The following is a 25,422-nucleotide window of genomic DNA, read 5'->3' as shown; positions in this document are numbered from 1 at the left end:
TGTAGTCATAGTTTATTCAGTACTTCCCCTTGTGAGAAGGGAACATTTATCAGAATGCCCTATGTACACCTGCAACTGTGCAGTGTTAAGCCCTAACACGTGTCATGTTGTTTCCTATACAATAATATCTCTTTATCTGCAGTTTGCTTTCTGTGGTTTCACTTATCCAGGGTAGGTCATGATCTACAAATCTTAGAAAATTTCAGAAATTATTTGTAAGATTGAATAAAGTTTATTATGTATTATGTGATTTTTATGAATTATTCCATTTGGTTTTTTTCTTCTTTTATTGTTTGTAATTCATATATTAAACTTTACCCTAGCTGAAAAGTAGATAGATATAGATGCTTAGATGTGTCGTGTGTGTGTGTGTGTGCGTGTGTAGTTCAGTGCAATCTGCAGTTTCAGGTAGTCACTGGAGGTCTTGGAAAATATATCTTTTAAATAAGGTGAAACCATCATAGATATACACAGAAATTCATTTTATTTCCATCTTAACTGAGCACTTGATATCTACTCTGGACATAATTTTCAGCAGCAAAACTATCACAAAATTTCTTTTGTATAAACAGATGTTGGAAAAGAGTAGCACTTCCCCCTCTACCCTGCCTCCCGCTCATGCTCTAATCCTTCCTTCCCTTCTCTTATTTCCACTCATAATTTTTCCAATGATCTATTTTCAGTATATTAATGATTTTATATTTAACCCTACACTAACTGACTTAGTTCAACAATTAGTATTAAAAGAAAAATAAATAAATAAATAACACTGTTCCTCAATAAAAGAGACAAAGGCTATAAATAATCATCAATTCTCAAAATGTCTATTTCACTCCAATACATTACATTTCAGGTACTCTATTAGTTACCCAGGATCAGGGAAAACATGTGATATCTGTCTTTTTGGGACTGGTTTATTTCCCTAAGTATTTCACAGATAGAGGATGATTTCTTACCATAGATCCCACCAACGTCAGTATATGATTTGCTTTTCTTTCCTTACATTGAACACTTCTACCTTTTCAATTTAAGGAAATGCTTATGGCTTTTCTTGGACATATCCATGTTTCCTGAATCACTGTCCTTGCCTGTTGGGGTTAATATTAAATAAAATGATGGTTACAGTCACACAGGACCTTTGATGCCATGATAGTGTGATCATTGCCAGACCTACTAAGTGACAACTAAGTAGGAAGTGTATATAGCATGGATACAGTGGACAAAGGGATGATTTACTTCTGTGTGAGATAGAACAATATGACGCAATAGTATGACACAAGTATCATACTGCTCAGATAAGTGAACAATTTAAGACTTGTAATTTATGGATGGAGAAAGTGTGGTATACATTTATAGTTAAAAACTATCTAATCTTCAAAAACAAGGACATGATGTCATTGAAAAAAGGTTAGAAGAAATTGGAAAATGTGTCACGCTAAATTAATTCAAGCAAAGAAAAACACTATGTGATGCCACATGTCGAATATAAAAAAAATTCAAACTTTGGAAATAAGAACGTGACGATGATGTGGGCAGTGGGAGAATATTAATCAAATGGTACCAAGCTTCAGTTAAAATAGAGCAAAAGTTTTTCGATATCTTTCACTCTACATGATTACCACAGTTAACAATATTATGTCATATATTTCAAAATTGCCAGAAGGGTATATTTTACCTGTTCACACAACAGAACGTGATGTGAGATGATGAACCCATCATTACCTGGACATATTGTTAACCAACATAAATTATGTAAAAACAGTTCCATGCATAGTGAACTGTGTCTTAGCTTGATGTATAAGTAAATTGTAACTTAACGTAAAAGTGTAACTTGGAACCAATCTACTTTGTGACTGGCAATTAGAAGCTGTTAATTAATAAAAACAGGTCCAGATTATCGAATGCCATTGTCACTAACAGAAAACACAATGGTATTATTATAAAGGAAAGAACCAGATTTTACCAAGAAAGAGAGACACCACCAAATAATAGAGTAACTGAGTGGAAAAGCTCTTGTAACAACATGTTTATAATTTTAAAAAAATCATCCAGAAAAGACAAATATGGTTTCTCTGGTTTGATCTCTGTAATATAAAGAATGAAAAAAAAAACATCTTAATTATATACAAATTAAGTTGACATCCTGGTATTTGATCATTGTTTATAGGCCTCGTTTTGATCAAAGAAATCAAGAGTGTATAATACTGAATCATAGGTTGTTCTGTTTTTGCTCTTTCTCATGAGGCACACATTTTTCTTCCCTGATTTCTCTAAAAGTCATAAACAACAAATAAATCCAGAGCATTACTTCAGAGTGCATAGAGACAGAGTCATTAACAATCTACACTCCACTCTACTTGTGAAGATGCCCATCTATCATACTGAACTAATATAACCTGCCCCTGTGATAAATGAAAATACCCAGTCTTCAAATAATCACGCAAACAAATGAGTATGCTGGTTGTCGGTAACTTAGTGAAAGAAATACCAAAAGTCAAATCATAGACTATAATAACATTTCCTGTCAATGAGCCATACTCCTAACACGATATCTAAATAATTTTTCTAACTCAAAATATTTATGCAAGCAAATGCTGCCAAATTAAGTTTTCTAAATATGGGGAAACATTCATATCCTATATCAAAATGGGTAAGTAAAATAGAAATTAAAAACCATTTACTATTTTTTGTTGAAAACTAAAATCTATTGTTCCCTTTCTTAAAACTAAGCATTTTTAAAAGAATATTATTTCTACATCAGCCAAAAAATCTCTTTCTAAGTGGAGCATTCACTCCAAGTCAGTTGCAAGAAAACTAACTGCAAAGTCATTCTAGATATTTAAGTTCTCTACCTTCATTTTTGTCTTTTTTTAAGATTTATTTACTTATTTGAAAGTCACAGTTACACACAGAGAGGAGAGGCAGAAATAGAGAGAGGTCTTCCACCACTGATTCACTCCCCAAATGGCTGCAACAGCCGGAGTTGTGCCAATCCAAAGCCAGGAACCAGGAGCTTCTTATGGGTCTCCTACAGGGGTACAGGGGCCCGAGGACTTGGGCAATCTTCCAATGCTTTCCCAGGCCATAGCAGAGAGCTGGATCAGAAGCAGAGCAGCCAGGACTCGAACCTGTGCCCATATGGGATGTCAGCATTGTAGGTGGCAGCTTTACCCGCTATGCCGCAGAGCTGACCTCTCATCTAACTTTTAATATTGTTCCTCAGGTTATCCATTTGGGCTGATTTGCAAAAATATTATGAACTAAGAAGCTGAGAAATAATTGAGTCATTCTCCATGTTCTGGAAGTCTAAGATCCGGAAGCACACAGAGCAGAAGTATGGCAAAGGCCCGCTAACTGGTTCAAAAATGGCACCTTCTTCTTCATGTGGCAGGATGGGACGAGTCAGTTGTCTAGCACCCATCGGGAGCCTACTTTATGAGAAGAGGATTTCATTTCTTATACTATCATGTTTAGTGTTAGGAGACAAAGATCCACAGGACAGCACAATCCCACTACTACATTGACAGGAATACTTTAATAATTCACAAATGAGTTATCCATGAGCAAATAGATAGTTCTTCCTAGGAAAAAACAAACTATACCACCCGCCCCCCCCCCCAAAAAAAAAACTATTCTCATTTTGCTGATCTCATTTTTTGAACTTAGGTTTAAAAATTATTTCATTTTTAAAATTTATTTTATTTATTTGAAAGAGTGATGGGGGGCCGGCGCCGTGGCTCACTTGGCTAATCCTCTGCCTGTGGTGCTGGCATCCCATATGGGTGCCGGATTCCAGTCCAGGCTGCTCCTCTTCCAGGCTAGCTCTCTGCTGTAGCCCGGGAGGGCGGTGGAGGATGGCCCAAGTGCTTGGGCCCCTGTACCTGCATGGGAGACCAAGAAGAAGCACCTGGCTCCTGGCTTCAGATCGGCGCAGCATGCTGGCTGTAGCAGCCATTTGGGGGGGGGGGGTGAACCAACGGAAGGAAGACCTTCCTGTCTCTCACTGTCTATAACTGTACCTGTCAAATAAATTTAAAAAAAAATTAAAAAGAGTGATAGGGAGAGACAGAGAAACAGATCTTCCATCTGTTGGTTCACTCCTAAATGATTGTAATGGCCACGGCTGGTGCCATGCCATGCCTGGCACTTCAGTACAAGTGGTTAAGCCATGGCCTGAAATTCCAGCAACCCTTATGGGCTCCAGTTTGAGGCCAAGCTGCAACAAATCCAATGCAGCTCCTTGCTAATGTGCCTGGGAGAGCAGCATAAAATGGCCCAAGTTCATGGGCCCCTGCCACCACATGGGAAATCTGGATGTAGCTCCTGGCTCTTGGTTTTGGCTTGGCCAAGACGTGGTTGATGCAGCAACTTGAAGAGCAAACCAGTAGATGGAAGATCTCTTTCTTTCTCTCTTTCTGTCTCTGTAACTCTGCCTCTCAAATATATAAATAAATCTTTTAAAAGTAAGAAAATATATACACTGGAAAGCAGAGTACTGATCTTTCCAGTGAGTCATATGTGTCTTCTATCAGAATCACTGAAAGCGAAAATGGAGTCATTTGTTTATCAGTTAAATATAAAAGCTTCCTTTAAACAGTGATTTTTCTTCCATCTTTGTCTGAAGAACAAAGTTCAGAAAGAAAGCAGACTGGTAAAATAGAACAGGACTCTCTCTTTTTTTAAAGATTTATTGATTTATTTGAAAGGGAGAATTACAGAGAGCAGAGGCAGAGAGAGAGAGAGGTGTAGCATCCAACGGTTCACTCCCCAGTTGGTCACAATAGCCAAAGATGGGCTTATCCAAAGCCAGGAGCCAGGAGCTTCCTCCAGATCTCCCACAGGGATGTAGAGGCCCAAGGACCTAGGCCATCCTCCACTACTTTCCCAGGACATAGCAGAGAGCTGGATAGGAAGTGGAGCAGCTGGGAATCAAACCGACACCCACATGGGATGACGGCATTGCAGGCGGCAGCTTTACCCACTATGCCACAATGCCACCTGGACAGGGCTATGCTGATGATGCATAGCGAACACAACTGAGCTGGAAAGAAGTGTTTAAGAAGTATACACTTGGCCAACATTGTGGCATAGCGAGTAAAGCTACTGCCTGTGGTGCTGGCATCCCATATGGCGCCAGTATGTATCCTCACTGCTCCACTCCATATTCAGCTCTCTGCTATGGCCTGGGAAAACAGTTGAAGATGACCTGAGTGCTTGGGCTCCAGCACCCACTTGGGAGACCCAGAGGAAACTCCAGACTTCTACGTAACTTTTTTTGTTTCTGTCATCTTTAACTGGAAAGCGAGGGAGACTCGAATACATGACTTTAATAGCCTACTTGAAAAAAAATTACACAATTCATTCCTTAAAAGTGATTCCAGTGTTTCTGTAAGCTGTTCTGAAGTTGCTTGACTGTTCAGAACATGACAAATTCATTCAACAGGTGAAAGAGATGGAGACACTGTACCCTTCAAAGATCTCGTTTTTGAATGAAAGTGAAATAAAGACCTTCATAACAAACAGAAGTTGACAGAATTTGTCACCGCGATTCCAGCCTTACAAAAGATGTTTAAGGATGTGTTACCCACAGAAACACAGAAAGATAGCCATCATTATGGAAGAATGTGAAAGCAGAAAATCCCCCAGTAAAAGTACAAAATAAATCCAAAGTAAACAATATGAGTATTTATGGAAAAATGGCAGGGCCAAGTCGTTACTTATCAATAATTACCTTGAATGTAAACAGCATAAATTCTCCAGTTAAAAGATACAGACAGGCTGAATGGAATTACAAAAAAAGCTCATGTATTTTCTGCCTACAAGAAACACATTTCATCAAAAAAGATGCATGCAGACTGAAAGTGAAAGGATGGAAAAAGGTATCCCATGCTAATGGAAAGCAAAGAAGGGCAGGTGTGTCATCAGACAAAATAGATTTTAACATAAAAGCTATTAAAAGAGATGAAGAAGGACACAGCACTATGTAAAGATTAAGGGATATATTCAACAAGAAGATATGACTATAATACATATGTATGCACCCAATTATAGGGTGCCTGGCTAATTAAAAGAAATTTCAGTGGATCTAAAGAAAGACATAGACTCCAATACAACAGTAGTGGAAGATTCACACCCCACTTTCATCAATGGACAGATCAACTGGACAGAAAATCAACAAAGAAACCACCAAGTTAATTGACACTATGGACCAAGTTGATCTGATATCTACAGAACATGTTACCCAACAGTTGCAGAATACACATTATTTTCATTAGTCCATGGAACTTACTCTAGGATAGACCATAAGGTAGGCCATAAAGCAAGTCTCAGCAAATTCAAAAAAATTGAAATCATACCCAATGCATCTTCTCTGACCACAATGGAATGAAACAGGAAATCAACAGCTCAAGAATCTCCAGGGGCTGGCGTTGTTGCATACTGGGTAAAGACACCACCTGCAGTGCTGGCATCTCATATGGGCACCAATTCAAGTCATAGCTGCTTCTTTTCTGATCCAGCTCTCTCTATGGCCTGGGAATGCAGTAGGAGATGGTCCAAGTCCTTGGGATCCTGCACACATGTAGGAGACCCAGAAGAAGCTCCTGGCTCCTGGCTTCGGATCAGCACAGTTCTAGCCATTGTGGCCAATTAGGGAGTGAACCAGCAGATAGGAAGACCTCTTTCTCTCTGCTTCTCCTTCTCTCTCTGTGTAACTCTGACTTTCAAGTAAATAAATATTTTTAAAAAGTAAAAGAATCTGTAGGGCATATGCAAACACATGGAGATTGAATAACATGTTTCTGAATGAACAGAGGGTCATCAAAAGAGATATCAAGAAATTTCTGGAAATAAATAAAGCTGATAATACAAAATATCAAATCCCATGGGATACAGCAAAAGCAATGTTAAGAGGGAAATTTATAGCAATTGGTGCCTACATCAAGAAATTGGAAAGATACCAAATAAATGAGCTATCAATGCATCTCAAGGACTTAGAAAAACAAAAGCACACCAAACTCAGAATTAGTAAAAGGAAAGAATTAAAATTAGTGAAGAAATACACACCCTGAAACAAACAAAAAAATACAAAGGATCAGTGAAATAAAAAGCTGTTATTTTTTAAAAAAAATAAAGAAAATTGACATACCATTAGCCCAACTAACCAAATGACAAGAGGGAGAAGACCCAAATCAATAAAATAAGAAATGAAAAAGGAAATGTAACAACAGATACCACAGAAATAATGAAGACTCATCAAGACTTACTACAAAAGCTGTATGTCAACAAATTGGAAAACCTGGGAGAAATGGATAAATTCCTGGACACATATAATTTACTAAATTGAGCCAAGAAGACATGGAAATCCTAAAGAGACCAATAACCAATATGGAAATTGAATCAGTACTAAAGACTCTCCCAACCAAGAAGAGTCAGGGCCAGATGACTTCTCTGCTGGATTCGACCAAACATTTAAAGAAGAATTAATTTCAATTTTCTCAAGCTATTCAAAACAATTGAAATGGAGGGATCTTCCCAAACTCCTGCTCTGAAGGCTGCATCACCTTAATTCCTAAGCCAGAAGAAAATACAACAGGGAAAGAGTACAACAGAAAAATAGCCCTGTGGAACACACGTGCAGAAATCTTCAACAAAATATTAGCTAATTGGGTCCAACAACACATCAGAAAAAAACCATTTACCTGAACCCAGTGGGATTTAACCCTGGTATGCAGGGATGGTTCAACATTTGAAAATCAAGAATTATGATATATCACCTTAACAAACTGTAGTACAAACCCAATAGATGCAGACAGTATTTGAAAAAATACAACATATTTTCATGATGAAAACATTAAACAAATTGGGAATAGAAGGAACATTCCTCAACACAATCAGGCAATTTATGACAAAGCCAAGGCTGCATCCTATGAGATGAGGAAAAGCTGGAAGCATTCCATCTAAGATCTGGAACAGACAAGGATGCCCACTCCCACCATTGCTTTTTAATATAGTCATGGAAATCTTAACCACAGGAATTAAACAAGAAAAAGAAATCAAAGGGGCATGAATTAGAAAGGAGGAAATTAAACTATGTCTATTTGCAGATGGCATGATTCTATATATATGAGATGAAAAGACTCCACTGAGAGACTATTTGAACTCATAAAACAGTTTAGTAAAGTGGCAGGATATAAAATCAACAGAGAAATATCTATACCCTTTGTATACACAGACAATACCATAGCTGAGAAAGCAGTCTTAAGATAGTCCCGTTTATAGTAGCTCCAAAATAATTAAATACCTTGGAATGAATTTAACCATGGATGACAAAGATATCTATGATGAAAATTACAAAACACTAAAGAATGGAATATAAGTAGACAATAAAAAATGGAAAAAACTTCAATATTCCACAATTGGAAGAATCAGCATAATCAAAATATCCATACTAACAAAAACAATTTATAGATTCAATGTGATCCCAATCAATATGTAAATTGCATTCTTCCTAGATGTAGAAATATGATACAAATATTCATATGGAAACACAGTAGACCAAGATTAGCTAAAGAAATATCATACAACAAAAACAAAACTGGAGGCATCACAATACCTGATTTCCAGATAGTCTACAGGGTGGTTATAGTCAAAATAACCTGGTGCTGATACAAAAAATAGATGTGTAGAGCAATGGAACAGAATGGAAACTCGAGAAATCAATCCACACATGTACAACCAACTTATCTTTGACAAAGGAGCTAAAATCAATCCCTGGACAATGACAGTCTCTTCAACAAATGATGCTGGGAAAATTGGATATCCTCATGTAGAAGTATGAAACTAGACCTCTACCTTACACCTTATACAAAAATCCACTCAAAGTAGATCAGAGACATAAATCCATGAATACCATCAAATTATGAGAGAACATTGGGGAAACTCTCCAAGATATCGGCATAGGCAAAGACACGCAATTAAAGCCTTAAATGACAAATGGAATTACATAAAACTGAGAAGTTTCTGTACTACAAAAGAAACACTCAGCAAAGTGAAGAGCAACTGACAGAATGGGAGAAAATATTTGCAATTATGAAACTGATAAAGGATTCATATCCAGAATCTCTAAAGAGCTTACGAAATTAAGCAACAACAAAATAAACAATCCAGTTAAGAAATTGGCAAAGGACTTGAACAAGCATTTTTTGGCCAGCGCTGCAGCTCAATAGGCTAATCCTCTGCCTGCGGCGCCGGCACACTGGGTTCTAGTCCCAGTCAGAGTTCCAGATTCTGCCCCAGTTGCTCCTCTTCCTGTCCAGCTCTCTGCTGTGGCCTGGGAGTGCAGTGGAGGATAGCCCATGTCCTTGGGCCCTGTACTCACATGGGAGACCAGGAGAAGCACCTGGCTCCTGGCTTCGGATTAGTGCAGTGTGCCGGCTGCAGCACACTGGCCAAAGTGGCCATTGCGGGGGTGAACCAACGGAAAAGGAAGACCTTTCTCTCTGTTTCTCTCTCTCTCTCTCACTGTCCACTCTGCCTGTCAAAAAAAAAAAAAAAGAAAAAAAAAAGAAGAAGAAGAAGAAGAAATGGGCAAAGGAGTTGAACAAGCATTTTTTAAGAGAGGAAATTCAAATGACCTATAGGCACTTGAAAAATGCTCAGGATCACTAGCCATCAAGGGAATACAAATCAAAACCACAATGAGGTTTCACATTACTTCAATTAGAATGGCTCTAATACAGAAATCAACAACAAAAAAACAAATTCTGCCAATATGGGGAGAAAAAGGTACCCTAACCCATTATTGGTGGGAATGTAAACTGGTACAGCCACCATGGAAGACAGTATGGAGATACCTCAGAAATCTGAATATAGATCTACCATATGATCTATCCCTCTCCTGGGAATTTACACATACCAAAAGAAATCAGCATCTGAAAGAATTATATGCATCCCCATGTTCATTACAGCACAATTCACAAAAGCTAAGATATGCATTCAACCCAGATGTCTATCACCGTTGACTAGATAAATAAATTATGGTATTTATGCACTGTGGAGTACTATTTAGCTCTAAAAAATGAAATCTCGTCTTTTGCAACAATATGCACACAGCTGGAAACCATTACACTTAGTCCCAAAAGACAGATATTATATGTTGTACCTGTTGTAACTAATAGAGTACTAATTTATTGGAGTGAAATGAGCATTTTGAGATTTGATGATTCTTTACAATTCACAATGTCTTCCAAAATGGATGTACCAGTTTATGTCCCCATCAGCAGTGGATTAGGGTGCCTTTTACCCCACATCCTTACCAGCATTTATTGTTTGTTGATTTCTCAAGGAAGCCACTAGCATGAGGGAAAACAGTGTTGGAGTTTTATTTGCATTTCACTGATGCCTAGTGATCTTGAAAATTTTTTCATGTTTTGTTGTTTGAATTCCCTCCTTTGAAAAATATTTTCAAGTCTTTTGTCCAATTCTTCCTGGATTGTTAGTTTTGTTGTTGCTGAGTTTCATGTGCTTTTATAGATTCTGAATATTAAGCCTTTATCAGTCACATGATTTGCAATATTTGTTTTTCCATTTTTTTGTTTGCCTCTTCATTTTGCTGTGTTTCCTTTGCAGTGCAGAAGCTTCTCACATTGTTATAATCCAATTTGTCAATTTTGGCTTTGATTGCCTATGCTTCTGGCTCTTTTATTTCTTTTTAACAATTTTCATTTATTTATTTGAGGGGTAGAGCTTCAGACAGTGAGAGGTAGAGACAGAGAAAAAGGACTTCCATCCACTAGTGGCCGCAATGGCTGAGCTGGGCCAGTATGAAGCCAGGAACCAAGATCTTCCGGATCTCCCACATGTGTGCAGGGCCACCTTCTACTGCTTTCCCAGGCCATAGTAGAGAGCTGGATTGGAAGAAGAGCAGCCAGGACTAGAACCAGCGTCAATATAGGGTGTTGGCACCATGGACAGAGGGTTAACATACTGAGCCACAGTGCCAGCCCTGTCTATATCTTTTCAAAGATATCTTTTCACATTCTAATGTCTTGAAGTGTTTGCCTGATGTTCTCTAGTAATATGATAGTATTGGTTCATAGACTTATGTCTTTGATCCACTTTGAGTGAATTTTTGTGTAAGGTGTATGGTAGTGGTCTAATTTCATACTTCTACATGTGGAGATCCAATTTTCCCAGCACAATTTGTTGGAGAGACAATCCTTTTTGCAGAGATCAATTTTAGTTATTTTGTCAAAGGTAAGTTGGTTGTAGATTTGTGAATTGATTTTTCAAGTTTCTATTCTGTTCCATGGGTTTCATGTCTTTTTTTGTGCCAGTACCAAGTTGTTTTATTTATAATTTCCCTGTATTATGTCTTGAAATTGTAATGGTGATGTTACCAATTTTGTTTTTGTTGTTTAAGATAACTTTATTTATTTAGGGTCTCTTGTATTGTCATATGAAGTTTAACATCATTTTTTCTAGATCTGAGTAGAATGCCATTGGCATTCTGATTGAGATTGCATTGAATCTTTAAGCTGCATTCTATAGTATGGGCATTTTGTTGATATTGATTATTACAATCCATAGACATGGAAGATTTTCCATTTTTTAACTTTTATTTAATAAATATAAGTTTCCAAAGTACAGCATTTGGATTACAGTGGCTTTTTCCCCCCATAACCTCCCTCGCACCTGCAACCACCCCATCTCCCACTCCCTCTCCCATCCCATTCACATCAAGATTCTGAGGCCAGAGTGCTGTTTAGGACATCTGCCATTCTATGAGTCTGCTGTGTATCCCGCTTTCCATGTTGGATCGTTCTCTCCTTTTTAATTCTATCAGTTAGTATTAGCAGACACTAGTCTTGTTTATGTGATCCCTTTAACTCTTAATCCTATCATTATGATCAGTTATGAACTGAAACTGATCATTTTGACTAGTGAGATGGCATTGGTACATGCTACCTTGAAGGGAGTGAATTGGAATCCTCTAACACATTACATCTATTCCAAGGTATTTAAATTTTTGGGTAGCTGCTGTGAATGAGATTGATCTTAAAAGTTCTTTTTCAGCCATGGAATTGCCAATGTATATAAATCTATTGATTTTTTTGTTAATTTTATATTTTGAAATTTTACCAAACTCTCTCATGAGTTTCAGTAGTCTCTTAGTAGAGTCGTTTGGTTCCCTGATATATAGAATCATGTCATCTGCAAACTGGGATAATTTGACTCCCTCCTTTCCAATTTGTATCCCTTTGGATTTTATTTTTCTTGCCTAATATCTCTGACTAAAACTTCCAGGACTATACTGAAAAGCAATGTTGAAAGGGGACATCCTTTTCTGGTTCTGTATTTTAGTAGAAGTGCTTCTAAACTATCCCATTCAATAAGGTGCAGTCTGTGGGTTTGTCATATATTGCTTTTATTGTGTTAAAGAAATTTCCTTGAGCAGCCCTTGCCCTGACTGTTGATGAACAACTTAAAACGTTATCCCTCTTAGTATTTTTTTGTTTGTTCTCCTTAATACTATTGGTTGAATTCTGTAATTAATACACAGTTATTCTTAAGTGTTGAAACTTACCTGAAAAGTGATCCCTGTTAAATATAAGAGTGGGAATAAGAGAGGGAAGAGATGTGCAATTCAAGACATGCTCAAGCTGACTTGCCCCAAACGGTAGTTAGAAACTTACCAAGGGATTCCAATTCAATCCCATCAAGGTGGCATGTACCAATGCCATCTCACTAGTCCAAGTGATCAATTTCCATTCACAATTGATCATAATGATAGGACTAAGAGTCAAAGGGATCACATAAACAAGACTAGTGTCTGCAAATACTAACCGACAGAATAAAAAAGGGAGAGAATGATCCAACATGGGAAGTGAGATACACAGCAGACTCATAGAATGGCAGCTGTCCTAAACAGCACTCTGGCCTCAGAATCAGCCCTTAAGGCATGCGGATCTGGCTGAAAAGCCCATGAGAGTATTTCAGGCATGGAAAGCCAAGATACTCTGGCAAAAAAAAAAAAAAAAAAAAAAAAAAAAACAACTAAATGAAAGATCTCCGCGAGTGAGATTCCGGTGGAAAGAACAGGTCATCAAAGAAGGAGGTACCTTTCTCTGAAGGGAGGAGAGAACTTCCACTTTTACCATGGCCTTGTCTAAATATGATCAGAGTCAGTGAACTCAAAAGGCTTCCATAGCCTTGGCAACTCATGACAAGAGCCTAGGGTGATTACTGAGGCCATAAACAAGAGTGTCAACTTGTTAAATCAACAACAGGAGTCACTGTGCACTTACTCCTCATGTAGGATCTTTGCCCTTAGTGTGCTGTACATTGAGATTTAATGCTATAATTAGTACTCAAACAGTATTGTTCACTTTATGTTTCTGTGTGGGAGCAAACTGTTGAAACCTTTACTTAATATATGCTAAACTGATCTCTATATAAAGAAAATTGAAAATGAATTTGGATGTGAATGGAAGGGGAGAGGGAGCGGGAAATGGGAGGGTTGTGGGTGGGAGGGACCTTATGGGGGGAAAGCCATTGTAATCCATAAGCTGTACTTTGGAAATTTATATTCATTAAATAAAACTTCAAAAAAAATAAAAAAAGAAATTTCCTTCTGTGCCTAATTTTCTTAAGATTATTATCATAAATGGGTGTTGCATTTTTAAATTCTTTTTCTGCATCTATTGAAACAATATTTTCTTTTTGGAAAATCCATAAGATCATGTCTAAATAATTGTTGATAAATCATTTCTTAGTTTCCCCAGAATATATCTATTTCTTCTACGAAGAGGAGAAACGTGACTTCAAGATGAAGGGGAGGGGTTAAGAGATCCTAGGCCTAGCAAACTTTTAGAGAATCTCATCTTATCTTTCTGATTTCCAACACACATTTCTCTTTTGTTTGGACAAACCTGAAGTCACTAATTTCCTAAAACTTTGGAGAATTTGGTTGTACAAATGAGGTAATGCATTGCAGGCTGGACCCTGATATGTGTTAATTTCAGGAAACACATTAAAGTTATTTTCCCTAAACAATCTTCGTAGGTGAGGAAATATAAAAATTGAATCTGTTATAGGCTAACTACACTTTTCTTAGTAATTAATGTTATAATTTAAGGGAATGCAACTCATTGTAAACTTCATTTGGAAGCATTTATGCTGCTGAAAAACATTATATTTTTATGAATAATAAAGTCCATGAATAAAATTACATGAAATTTTAATAATATGTAAAAATCTCTTAGCCTTTCATTTGTTTACTGTGTAGGATGCAATCAAGTAGGTGTATTGAGGAGCTAGTGTTAGTAATTGCTTAGTAATTTTCTTGCAATTAGCGAAGAAAATTTTTCTTGCACTAGAAGAGAGATTATAATATGGTAGAAAATGATTATTGAGCTTTGTTTAAGGGAAATTAAGTTTAGAGTCATGAGTAAGAGAAATTAATCAACTGTACCTACAAGTTGAAATATTTTGCCTTCATATACCAAGAGCTTTTCGTCAACATTTAATTATCTGAAATGCTGGTATGATTTAATTGAACTTTTTCATAATTGGAATACCTAATTCATTACCTGAGAAAATGGGAACTCCTTTGTATTACTACCAAATGCAAACATGACCTCAAAAGTGAAACTGCATGAATATTTCCCTTTATAGATTATCAGAGAAAATCTGTTGCAGTGAATTCTTGCAAATCATGTGACAATGCATTATCTTATTTCATTCAAATTCCAAGTTATAACATCATGGTAACCTGACATTTATTTTCCTTCTACTGAAAATTACTAAATCCGAACTTCGTATATCTGCCCCAGTGACAACTATTTAGCTATATTCCTTATAATTAACAATGTTTTTTTTTTTTTTCTTGAATTAGTAAGTATTTGGCACTGCTGAAACTTTTCAAACTTTTCAGCATCTTGGCAAACAAATTTGGAATAATGGCCCATAACAGCTATTTGGCAATGTTTGTTCCTAAATTTATTTAATTTAATAATATATTCTATTATTTATAATTAAAATTAAATTTTATTTATAAATTAAATTAAAATCAAATAATTAAATTATTTAATTTAATATATAAGATATTGATATATTATTTAATTTATATATTTATATATAAATATATTATATTATTTATATATTTAATTTAATATATTAAATTATTTACTAGTTTTTATTACAAATACTTGGATAGCACTAGTATATTTATTTCATTCAGTGGAAAGGGTTACCTGTTAGACATATTTTAAAAGAAGTCTGTCAAAATTTTATATAACTTATACAGTAAATCCATTTTTAAAAGTTTTCTATTTTGTATTTAGTTGTTTTTATAAAAACTAAGTTTTAAAGAATTTATTTAATTTTTATTTATTTGAAAGACAGTGTTACAGAGAGAGGTACAGATAGAGAAAGAGAGAGGTCTCCTATCTGCTGGTTCACTCTCCAAATGGCTGGACAGCCTGAGCTGAGCTGAACTAAAATTAGGAGCCAGGAGCTTCTTCCTGATCTCTCACATGGGCAAAGGGGACCATGTACTTGCGCCATCTTCCACTGTTTTCCCAGTCACATTAACAGGGAACTGGATTGGAAGTGGAGCAGCCAGGACTGTAAGCGGCACACCTATGGGATGCTGGTGCTGCATGCCGGGCATTTAACCTGCTGCACCACAGCACTGGCCATCCTCCACTGCACTCCCTGGCCACAGCAGAGGGCTGGCCTGGAAGAGGGGCAACCGGGACAGAATCCGGCATCCCGACCGGGACTAGAACCCGGTGTGCTGGCGCCGCGAGGCGGAGGATTAGCCTAGTGAGCGGTGGCGCCGGCCGAAAAAATGATTCTTAATCATTTTAATGTAGGCTTAAATGTTGTTGGAAATGTCATGTGATTAACACTGTATTCCTTTAAGCTTCTTAGTCTCCATTAATACTTAGTTTAACTAAATAAGATGGAGTTTATGAAAGACACCCTTATTCAATATATTAGAATGTATAGTCCCTTATATACAACCATGAATTAGTGAACACAAATATAGTAGTAATAATAATAATATAGTAATAATAAGGATGAATTTAAGCATAACATTCTTAAAGCTGCATCAGATAACTATTACTCAGAAAACACCACTCTATTGTAGGACCTATCTTAGTTGTTGTATATACATTAAGTCACCATGTAATGAAAGGGTTTATTGCTAGGTCCATACTCCCCATGGGAAGACACAGACACCGTGAGGCTCAGACTTCCTCAGGAACACACAGATGGAAATTGTCAAACTGCTTTCAGGTCTGGCTGTGAGGTCCCACTGTGTCCCCTGGAAGATATTCCAGTCCCCACCACATTAGCATTCTTTTTATTGGTAAGGTAAGAAAGATGATTGTTAACTTTGTATTTTATGGAACACTTTAGTGTAATTAAAATTGCTATTCCCATGAATAAAAGATTTCAATTTGAGAAATGTAGGAAGATGGACTTTGTGTTTCAGCTATACATTTGTACATTTTACTGCACGTGGGGGAAGCTATTACTTAAAGTAAATCATTTCAATATCCATACTTCATCAAGGTATGATGGATTCTTTGACCCTACCAAGCAGCTTGCAAGATTTTCTTGACTTTCAGTTTATTCTGGGACACACTTAGGATATCAAATTTTACTTCCAAATTGAATATGAATGGTGAATATTGCTTTAGTACATGCTGGGTAGCCCTATTAGAGAGTTTCCAAAGTTAAACTACTTTCAAATCTTTCCAGTCATGGGTACAAAGATGATAGTCAGTTACACAGAGGGGATTTTAATATATCAAGAAGAGGTTGGTGTTTGTTACAGAGATTGAGATACTGCAGGGGATATCCACATCCTATACCAGACTGCCCAAGTTTGAGGCTCTCGTCTGTGCCTGATTCCAACTTCTGGTTATGTCTCCACACAGTTGGTGGTTTTAGTTTGAGATCTGGGCTTCTCATGGTAGACTGTCCCAACTTTGGCTATTGTGGGCAATTGAGAAGTGAGCAAGAAGATGGGAAATTTCTCCAGTTTTCTCTATGTCTCTGCTTTCCAAATAAAAACAAACAAATAAGAAAGAAAATTTTAATATTATATGTGATAAGTTCATCCAGCCATGAATATTTATGTTAATATAATCATATTATAATAATATGATATTTATTTAACATCTATTTCTAAACTCAGGTCAATATGGTCCATGATGATGGTATGACATGTTTATGCTATCCATAAAGAACCCACTGTCTTCTTTTAACAATCCTTTAACAGGAAAACAACTGCACTATCAGACAGTTCAGGAATGCTTCTTCCTCCCTTTCTGAGTATCACTGACATCTAACTGCTGCTTAGGGATCTGGAGCGTTCCAGGTTGTCTGTGCTAGGTGTGCTGCTTATCCTCTGCCACATACCTTATACCAGTAGGAATTTGTGTGTATTTATTTACTGCTTAGACCTTTTTTTTTTTTTTTTTTTTTTACTGTCATCTATCAACTTTCTATTCATTGTCCCCCATGTTTCAGGATTTCTCTCTCTGTACCAGAAATCCATTTCCATTATAAATATCTCAAGTGTTATTGTGCATAACTTATCTTTTCTACTGTGACAACATTCTCTTATTTTTTTCCCTTTTATTTAATGAATATAAATTTCCAAAGTACAGCTTATGGATTACAATGGCTTTCCCCCCCATAACTTCCCTCCCACCTGCAACCCTCCCCTTTCCGGCTCCCTCTCCCCTTCCATTCACATCCAGATTCGTTTTCAATCCACTTTATATAGAGAAGATCAGTTTAGCATATATTAAGTAAAGATTTCAACAGATTGCACCCACATAGAAACACAAAGTGAAAAATACTGTATGAGTACTAGTTACAGCATTAAATCACAATGTACAGCACATTAAGGACAGAGTATTTTTTTGTTTGTTCTCCTTAATACTATTGGTTGAATTCTGTAATTAATACACAGTTATTCTTAAGTGTTGAAACTTAACTGAAAAGTGATCCCTGTTAAATATAAGAGTGGGAATAAGAGAGGGAAGAGATTTGCAATTCGGGACATGCTCAAGCTGACTTGCCCCAAACAGTAGAGTTAGAAACATACCAAGGGATTCCAATTCAATCCCATCAAGATGGCATGTACCAATGCCATCTCACTAGTCCCAGTGATCAATTTCTGTTCACAATTGATCATAATGATAGGACTAAGAACCAAAGGGATCACATGAACAAGACTAGTGTCTGCAAATACTAACCGATAGAATAAAAAAGGGAGAGAATGATCCAACATGGGAAGTGAGATACACAGCAGACTCATAGAATGGCAGATGTCCTAAACAGCACTCTGGCCTCAGAATCAGCCCTTAAGGCATGCGGATCTGGCTGAAAAGCCCATGAGAGTATTTCAGGCATGGAAAGCCAAGACACTCTGTCAAAACATTCTCTTATGATCAAAGTAACTTGAAACGTGTCATCATAAATCATTGTTTTCTATATGAAAAAGGAAATGTAGGCTTTTAGTTTTCTGAATACCACATATAGCCTCCTGTGATGAGCAAGATCACTCTCTCCCAAGTTCTCAAGCAAACTGACCTCTAGGTGTCCCACTGTAAAATATAGTGCATGTTCTACATTATGGCTGAATGATAGACCTAAACTCCACATATGAGTAGAAAGACTTTTTCATCATCCCTATTGCACCTGTGAATGAAACTGTTCAAAAATCATGCCCATCTCAAGAAACTAAGATATATATTAAGAATTAGAAATATTGCAGCAGAATATGTTAGGGTTGTTCAGAGAAAAAGAACCAATATGATACAGAATAAGCAGTGCAGAAGTGATAGATTTTAAAAAATGGCTGGCAGGACTGGGAATTGTCTAGCCTGAAATTCTAAGAACAAGCCAGCTAGGTAGAAATTCAAATAAAATTTAATGTTAGTTTGCAGTGTTGAGCCTTAATTCCATCTCTGGGACCCTTTCTTTTTTTTTTTTTTTTTTTTTTTTTTAGGTCTTTATTTATTTATTTTTTTTTTAACTTTTATTTAATGAATATACGTTTCCAAAGTACGAATAATGGATTACTATGGCTTCCCCCCCATACCGTCCCTCCCACCCACAACCCTCCCCTTTCCCACTCCCTCTCCCCTTCCATTCACATCAAGATTCATTTTCGATTATCTTAATATACAGAAGATCAGCTTAGTATACATTAAGTAAGGATTTCAACAGTTTGCTCCCACACAGAAACATAAAGTGAAAAATAATAGATGATTTTTTTTAATGATGATGAAATCAGATCAGACCTATTGTCATGTTTAATCCCAGTGAGAGTCAAGTTGGGAGTTGATAGTTTCTTTTCTTTACTTTTTTTTTTTTTTTTTTTTTTTTACAGAGGATCAGTTTAGTATGCATTAAGTAAAGATTTCAACAGTTTGCACCCCCATAGAAACACAAAGTGAAATATATTGTTTGAGTACTCGTTATAGCATTAAATCTCAATGCACAGCACATTAAGGACAGAGATCCTACATGAGGAGTAAGTGCACAGTGACTCCTGTTGTTGACTTTACCAATTGACACTCCTGTCTATGGCATCAGTAATCTCCCTATGCTCCAGTCATGAGTTTCCAAGGCTATGGAAGCCCCTTGAGTTCTCCGACTCTTATCTTGTTTAGACAAGGTCATAGTCAAAGTGGAGGTTCTCTCCTCCCTTCAGAGAAAGGTACCTCCTTCTTTGAAGACCTGTTCTTTCCACTGAGATCTCACTCACAGAGATCTTTTGCCAGAGTGTCTTGGCTTTCCATGCCTGAAATACTCTCATGGGCTTTTCAGCCAGATCTGAATGCCTTTAGGGCTGATTCTGAGGCCAGAGTGCTATTTAGGGCATCTGCCATTCTATGAGTCTGCTGAGTATCTCACTTCCCATGTTGGATCACTCTCCCCTTTATTTATTCTATCGGTTAGTGTTAGCAGGTACTAGACTTGCTTATGTGCTCCCTTTGACTCTTAGTCTTTCATTATGATCAATTGCGAACTGAAATTGATCACTTGGACTAGTGAGATGGCATTGGTACATGCCACCTTGATGGGATTAAATTGGAGTCCCCTGGTATGTTTCTAACTCTACCATTTGGGGCAAGTCAGCTTGAGCATGTCCCAAATTATATATCTCTTGACCCTTTCTTATAGATATTATCTTCAACTGATTGGATAAGTCATATCCACATTAAAGATATATATATATATATATACACATATATATCTTTTGAATATCTGTATATTCAAAGTCTACTAAGATATTAACAATGTCTAAAAACTACTGTATATATCTGTATATTATATACTGTATAATATCTGTATATTAATTAACAATGTCTGTATATTCAAAGTCTACTAATTAAGATATTAACAATGTCTAAAAACTACTTTCATAACAATGTGAACCATTGTTTGGCTCAATAACTGAGCCACATGGCCTAGCTAAGTCAGACTCATTAACTTAACCATCACAAGCAGCTAGGAAAACAGAAAACATGGGGTAGCGAGCTGAATAATCAAGTGTGCATTCATACTGGACAGATTTTAGTCATGATGTATGTACTGTGTTGGGAAGGAAAGCATATTGATACATAAAAAATAAAATAATGAGGTTACTCAGCAGTTTAGTATAATTTCATATTGGTAGAATTGCTACTTTTGAAATATTCAAGTCTTGGAAATAATATATCCTTCCAATGTGTTCATATTTTTTTCCTTTCAGTGCACTTGTTTCTCTTAGATAAAACCTTAAATTGTACTCCTAGAATTGAGAAATCAATATGTTCTTTCTGATGGTGATTTAAAATATTTCTGTAAAAATTAACAATATATATATATCTGATAATATCTTATTTAAAACAAAACAAAAAATTGTAGATGGAGTCATGACTACAGCAAGCTAATGACCTGCTTCTTTGTTGAAATGAATTATTGTCAACCTGGAGTAAATCAGTCAAACTACTCTGTCATCAGCTGAACTTACCATGCTATCATTCATGGCATATTTGATACACCTTGACATCAAATTATTTGTGACCATGAGAATTTAGGTGTTGGGATGTAAATAATTAGCCTTTGGTAAGAGACAGTGCAGTCACAGATATGATTGGGTTTTGGTCAGCTGGAATTTACTTATTTGGGATAAATGATTTCAGCTAATATTTAAATCTAGGAGAAGAAAATTTTAAGAAAGAATTACATTCTTTGGGATACATTGTCTTGTGCCAGATAATGGAAATATAATACTTTTAGTTATGAGGCATGAACACAAATTTTAATTTTCTATGAGTTAGTTTTAGAAGGTTAAAATAAACATGTGAAATCGTTTGAATGGCATATCTTACTTTACACAATATATACAGCACATTATTATCATTTCAACATGCAATAGTAACATTTTAAAGAGTTTTTATATATTTATGTATATTTAACATTGGCTTTGAAATCTGAGCATTTTATACTCATTAGTATATGATTATAGTTATTATAAATATATCTGTAGCATAAACATTTATATATAACTTAATATGATTTTCTAAACTCAAAGTATAAAATAGAGATTTAGCCCAGGTGTATATTTAATATATATATACTATATACTATATACATATACTATATATATGCATAGTACATATTTATACTTATTGTATAATAATGTTTAATTATGCATTATTACATATTTGATACTTATTATTACACAATGCAGCCTCACTTCAGGTACTCACTAACTACATCTTTCTAGTATTCATCATATTGGACAAACCAGTTAAGAATCATTACAATTTATTAGTCCCCATATCCTGCAGTTATACATTACATGATTTCAGTTATCTATAGTCAACTGCAGTTTGAAAATTAAAAGGCAGTTCCAGAAATGGGCAACCTGAGTTTGCAAATGCACAGTACTGAGAGTCCTATGATGGAATCTTGTGCCTTGTTTTGTCCTGCTGGGAGCTTGCCCAGCAGACCTGTTCTGTGTGTGTCCCCCAATCCTTAGTCATTTAGAAGCCCTCTTTGTTGTCACTATCACAGTGTTTGGTGTTCATGTAACCTTTATGTTATTAATAATGATCGCCAAGCCAAGGAAAGTGGTGATGGACATTTGATTTATCAAAGAGAAGCCTTATTGCTCCTCATAACTAAAAGGTTGTCGCGTCCCTCGACCAGCAAGGAAGACACGACCCGAACTTTTCTTCCAGCAGTTTATTCAGGAACCTCTTTCAAACTTTGAATCTCGCGCCCTTTTTTCTCCCCTCCCTCTTATAGCCATCCGCGCACCAATCAAAAGCGGCCAAGTGGCAAGCATTGATTGGTACAGCAACGCGGAAGCCGGAAGGGAGCTCAAACATCTCCTTATTAGGAGATGTTTGTTTCTCGCCAGTCCTTCCGGGGGAAAGGAGCCGGCGCCATCTTTAGGGCGCCGTGCAATGGCTCCCCACAAAAGGTGAAAGTTCTTGACTTAATATAAAAAAGGAAAAAAAAAAAGTTGAAAAAAGCTGTATCATGAGATTTCTAAAATCTATATTAAGAACAAACAAGAATAAACATACTGTTCTCATATATAGGGATAAGTACAAGGCATGATTTCAGGCAGCTATCTGGGGGTGGGAGTGGGATCTTGGAATGCATCCCCTGTGGATAAGGGCAGATACTGTGATCCACATGAGACAATGTTAGCTTGCAACTGAGTAATAAAGGTAGATACAAAGGTAATTGCATAAATTTGAGATCTTTTTAGGAAGTAGAAACACGAAATCTGAGAATAGATAGGATGTAGGGAAAAGCATAGATCCACCTACAGTCATTCCTACTATCCTCTGGCTCTCTCTGCTGCCTGAGTCAGGAAGCATAGCCAGCAAGATTCTGGTTGAAGTTTTGCCAAAGAAAAGCTTGGAAAGGCAGAGAACAGAAGTCAATATGAAAGACAGAAGAGAAGCAGAAACCATCCCTTTTTCCTCAGAGGCCTTAGGCATATGCATGGTGTTTGGAACATACAGATTAGTGCAGGTCTTACAGCTTGTCTCTGGAAATTTCCCTGTCTGGTGCTACAAGCAGTTGAGGTCATTGTAAGATGTTCCCTTGTTCTGAAAATTAATGGTTTTCTAAACAAAAGAGTAAAATAGAGATTTAGCCCTAGGGTTTGTCTGGCCTAGAATTCTCCAACATTTTAAAGGAATTTTAAGCATCTCATTCTCTGTATTAAATACCTACCTGTAAGAAAAAGTGGTTATTGTCTTTTTTGTTTCTGAACCTCACTAAGCAGTGCTCCATATCAGAAAGGGCCAGAACCTTCCTTGCATCCTCTCTGGTTAAATTTTAACCTTACTGTTCACAAGCTACCTGTGGTATCTGCAAGGTGAAAGAAAAACCAGAAGTGATTACTTTTTTTTTTTTTTTTTTTTTTTTTTGACAGGCAGAGTGGACAGTGAGAGAGAAAGAGACAGAGAGAAAGGTCTTCCTTTGCCGTTGGTTCACCCTCCAATGGCCGCCACGCAGCGCGCTGATCCAATGGCAGGAGCCAGGTGCTTCTCCTGGTCTCCCATGGGGTGCAGGGCCCAAGGACTTGGGCCATCCTCCACTGCACTCCCTGGCCACAGCAGAGAGCTGGCCTGGAAGAGAGGCAACCGGGACAGAATCTGGTGCCCCGACCGGGACTAGAACCCAGTGTGCCGGCGCCACAAGGTGGAGGATTAACCTAGTGAGCCGCGGCGCGGGCAGAAGTGATTATTTCTAAGGAAGTTAATATTCTATACATTGCATGTTTAATCATTTTATTTCTTTAAACTCCTTTTCAAATGCTGTATGTATTTTTGATAATAGACATTATCTTACAAATCTGAAAACTTCTCACCTCCCTAAATACTAAGAAAGTTTCTTCTACAATTTTACATTTCAGAGCTTCCAATAATGCTTATGCATTTAATCCCTTAAGCTAAGTTTAGACTCCCTTGACTTACTTAGATTGACAAATACGACTCTTCAGCATGTACATCACTCTGTCTTGTAATGTGTGTTTAGTAATGACAGAATCAGGATATGTTGTGAGGAATTACCACACTTGGATTTTAACAAAACACTTTACAAAATTTCTTATGAATTTTTTACAAGCATCTCTGCAAGATATGGGTTTTGTGAGAGTACTTTTACAGAGTATTTATATGTTAATGGAAGTAGCTGAATGGAATTCACCAGTGGATACCTTAAGTTATGATATTAATGATCTCTGATAGAAGACTATTGTTGAATTTCTTGCATTTAAATTGTCCGTGGCTTTGACAAAAAGTAGAAAAGATGCTATCATATTACCAGATGCAATAAAGCTGAGAGATTGAAAGAATAAATTGAATACCATTAGTGATTCTCTTCATCTTGTGATTTGAGCCAGTTTAATACTTAGGTTTGTTTTGACACTTGTCAAATTCTAATCTTTAGTTAATTTATGAGAAGTCATAGAGAATCTTTCACCTGCGTGGCACATTTTCCCAAGTTTGACGTAGGCTATATAAAAACAGTATTGGTGTAAATTCTTGCAATATAAATGCATGATAACGTTCAGACTGCTGCAGTTCATTTAATTCTTATTAACTTAAAATAAAAGGGTGCCGATGACCCAAAAAGAGCGCTCCTCTCTCTGCTCTGCTTTAACTGCTACTCTGCCCGGATAAGTGGATTTTGTAAGGATAATTTATACTTATCCTAAGTGCCTAATTTATGATTTCATTGATCACCTATTAAGCCCAAAGCTCTGTACTGTGCTCTTTGATTATTAAGGAGATAACTTTTTGGCATGATAAATTAGGATTGATTCATAAAGGAGTAACAATTATGAGTTTAAATGACTCACAGCCAACTAGTTATAAAAAAAAAAAAGTAATCACTACATCCTTGTATGTCCTAAACACTGTCACTGTGGGACTCTGCAAATGAGTGCCTAGGGTTTAACCCTTTTCCAAGTGTAATTCTTGATGGATTTAGAAGTTTCTGAAAAAGGGCATGTGAATGGAGACAGTGCTTTTAAATTGCTTCAGACTATTCTTTCCATTTAATTTTTAAATCTAACAGACTGATTCACACTGTACTATGATTCAATGCAAAATTGCCCATAAGGATACAGTGGTCACATCCTGACAAATTCATGTTTTAGAAAAGTTTCCATAATTCTTTAGTAAAGCATTAAACCCAGTTCACTGTTAAATTGTATAAGAAAAAAAATGATCTATAGGCTTTTGGCTTAAGGAAATGACAGGGATGTCCACTACTTAAAGAAGATCTGTACCTTATGAGAAGTACTGTATATGATAATCACTGTACTGAAAGTGTCCATTCAAAGAAATGGCTGCATTGGGAGAAATTATG

The sequence above is a fragment of the Oryctolagus cuniculus genome, chromosome 10 (assembly GCF_964237555.1).
Source record: "Oryctolagus cuniculus chromosome 10, mOryCun1.1, whole genome shotgun sequence".
Taxonomy (NCBI): Eukaryota; Metazoa; Chordata; class Mammalia; order Lagomorpha; family Leporidae; genus Oryctolagus; species Oryctolagus cuniculus.
Note: the sequence above shows the minus strand (reverse complement) of the source record.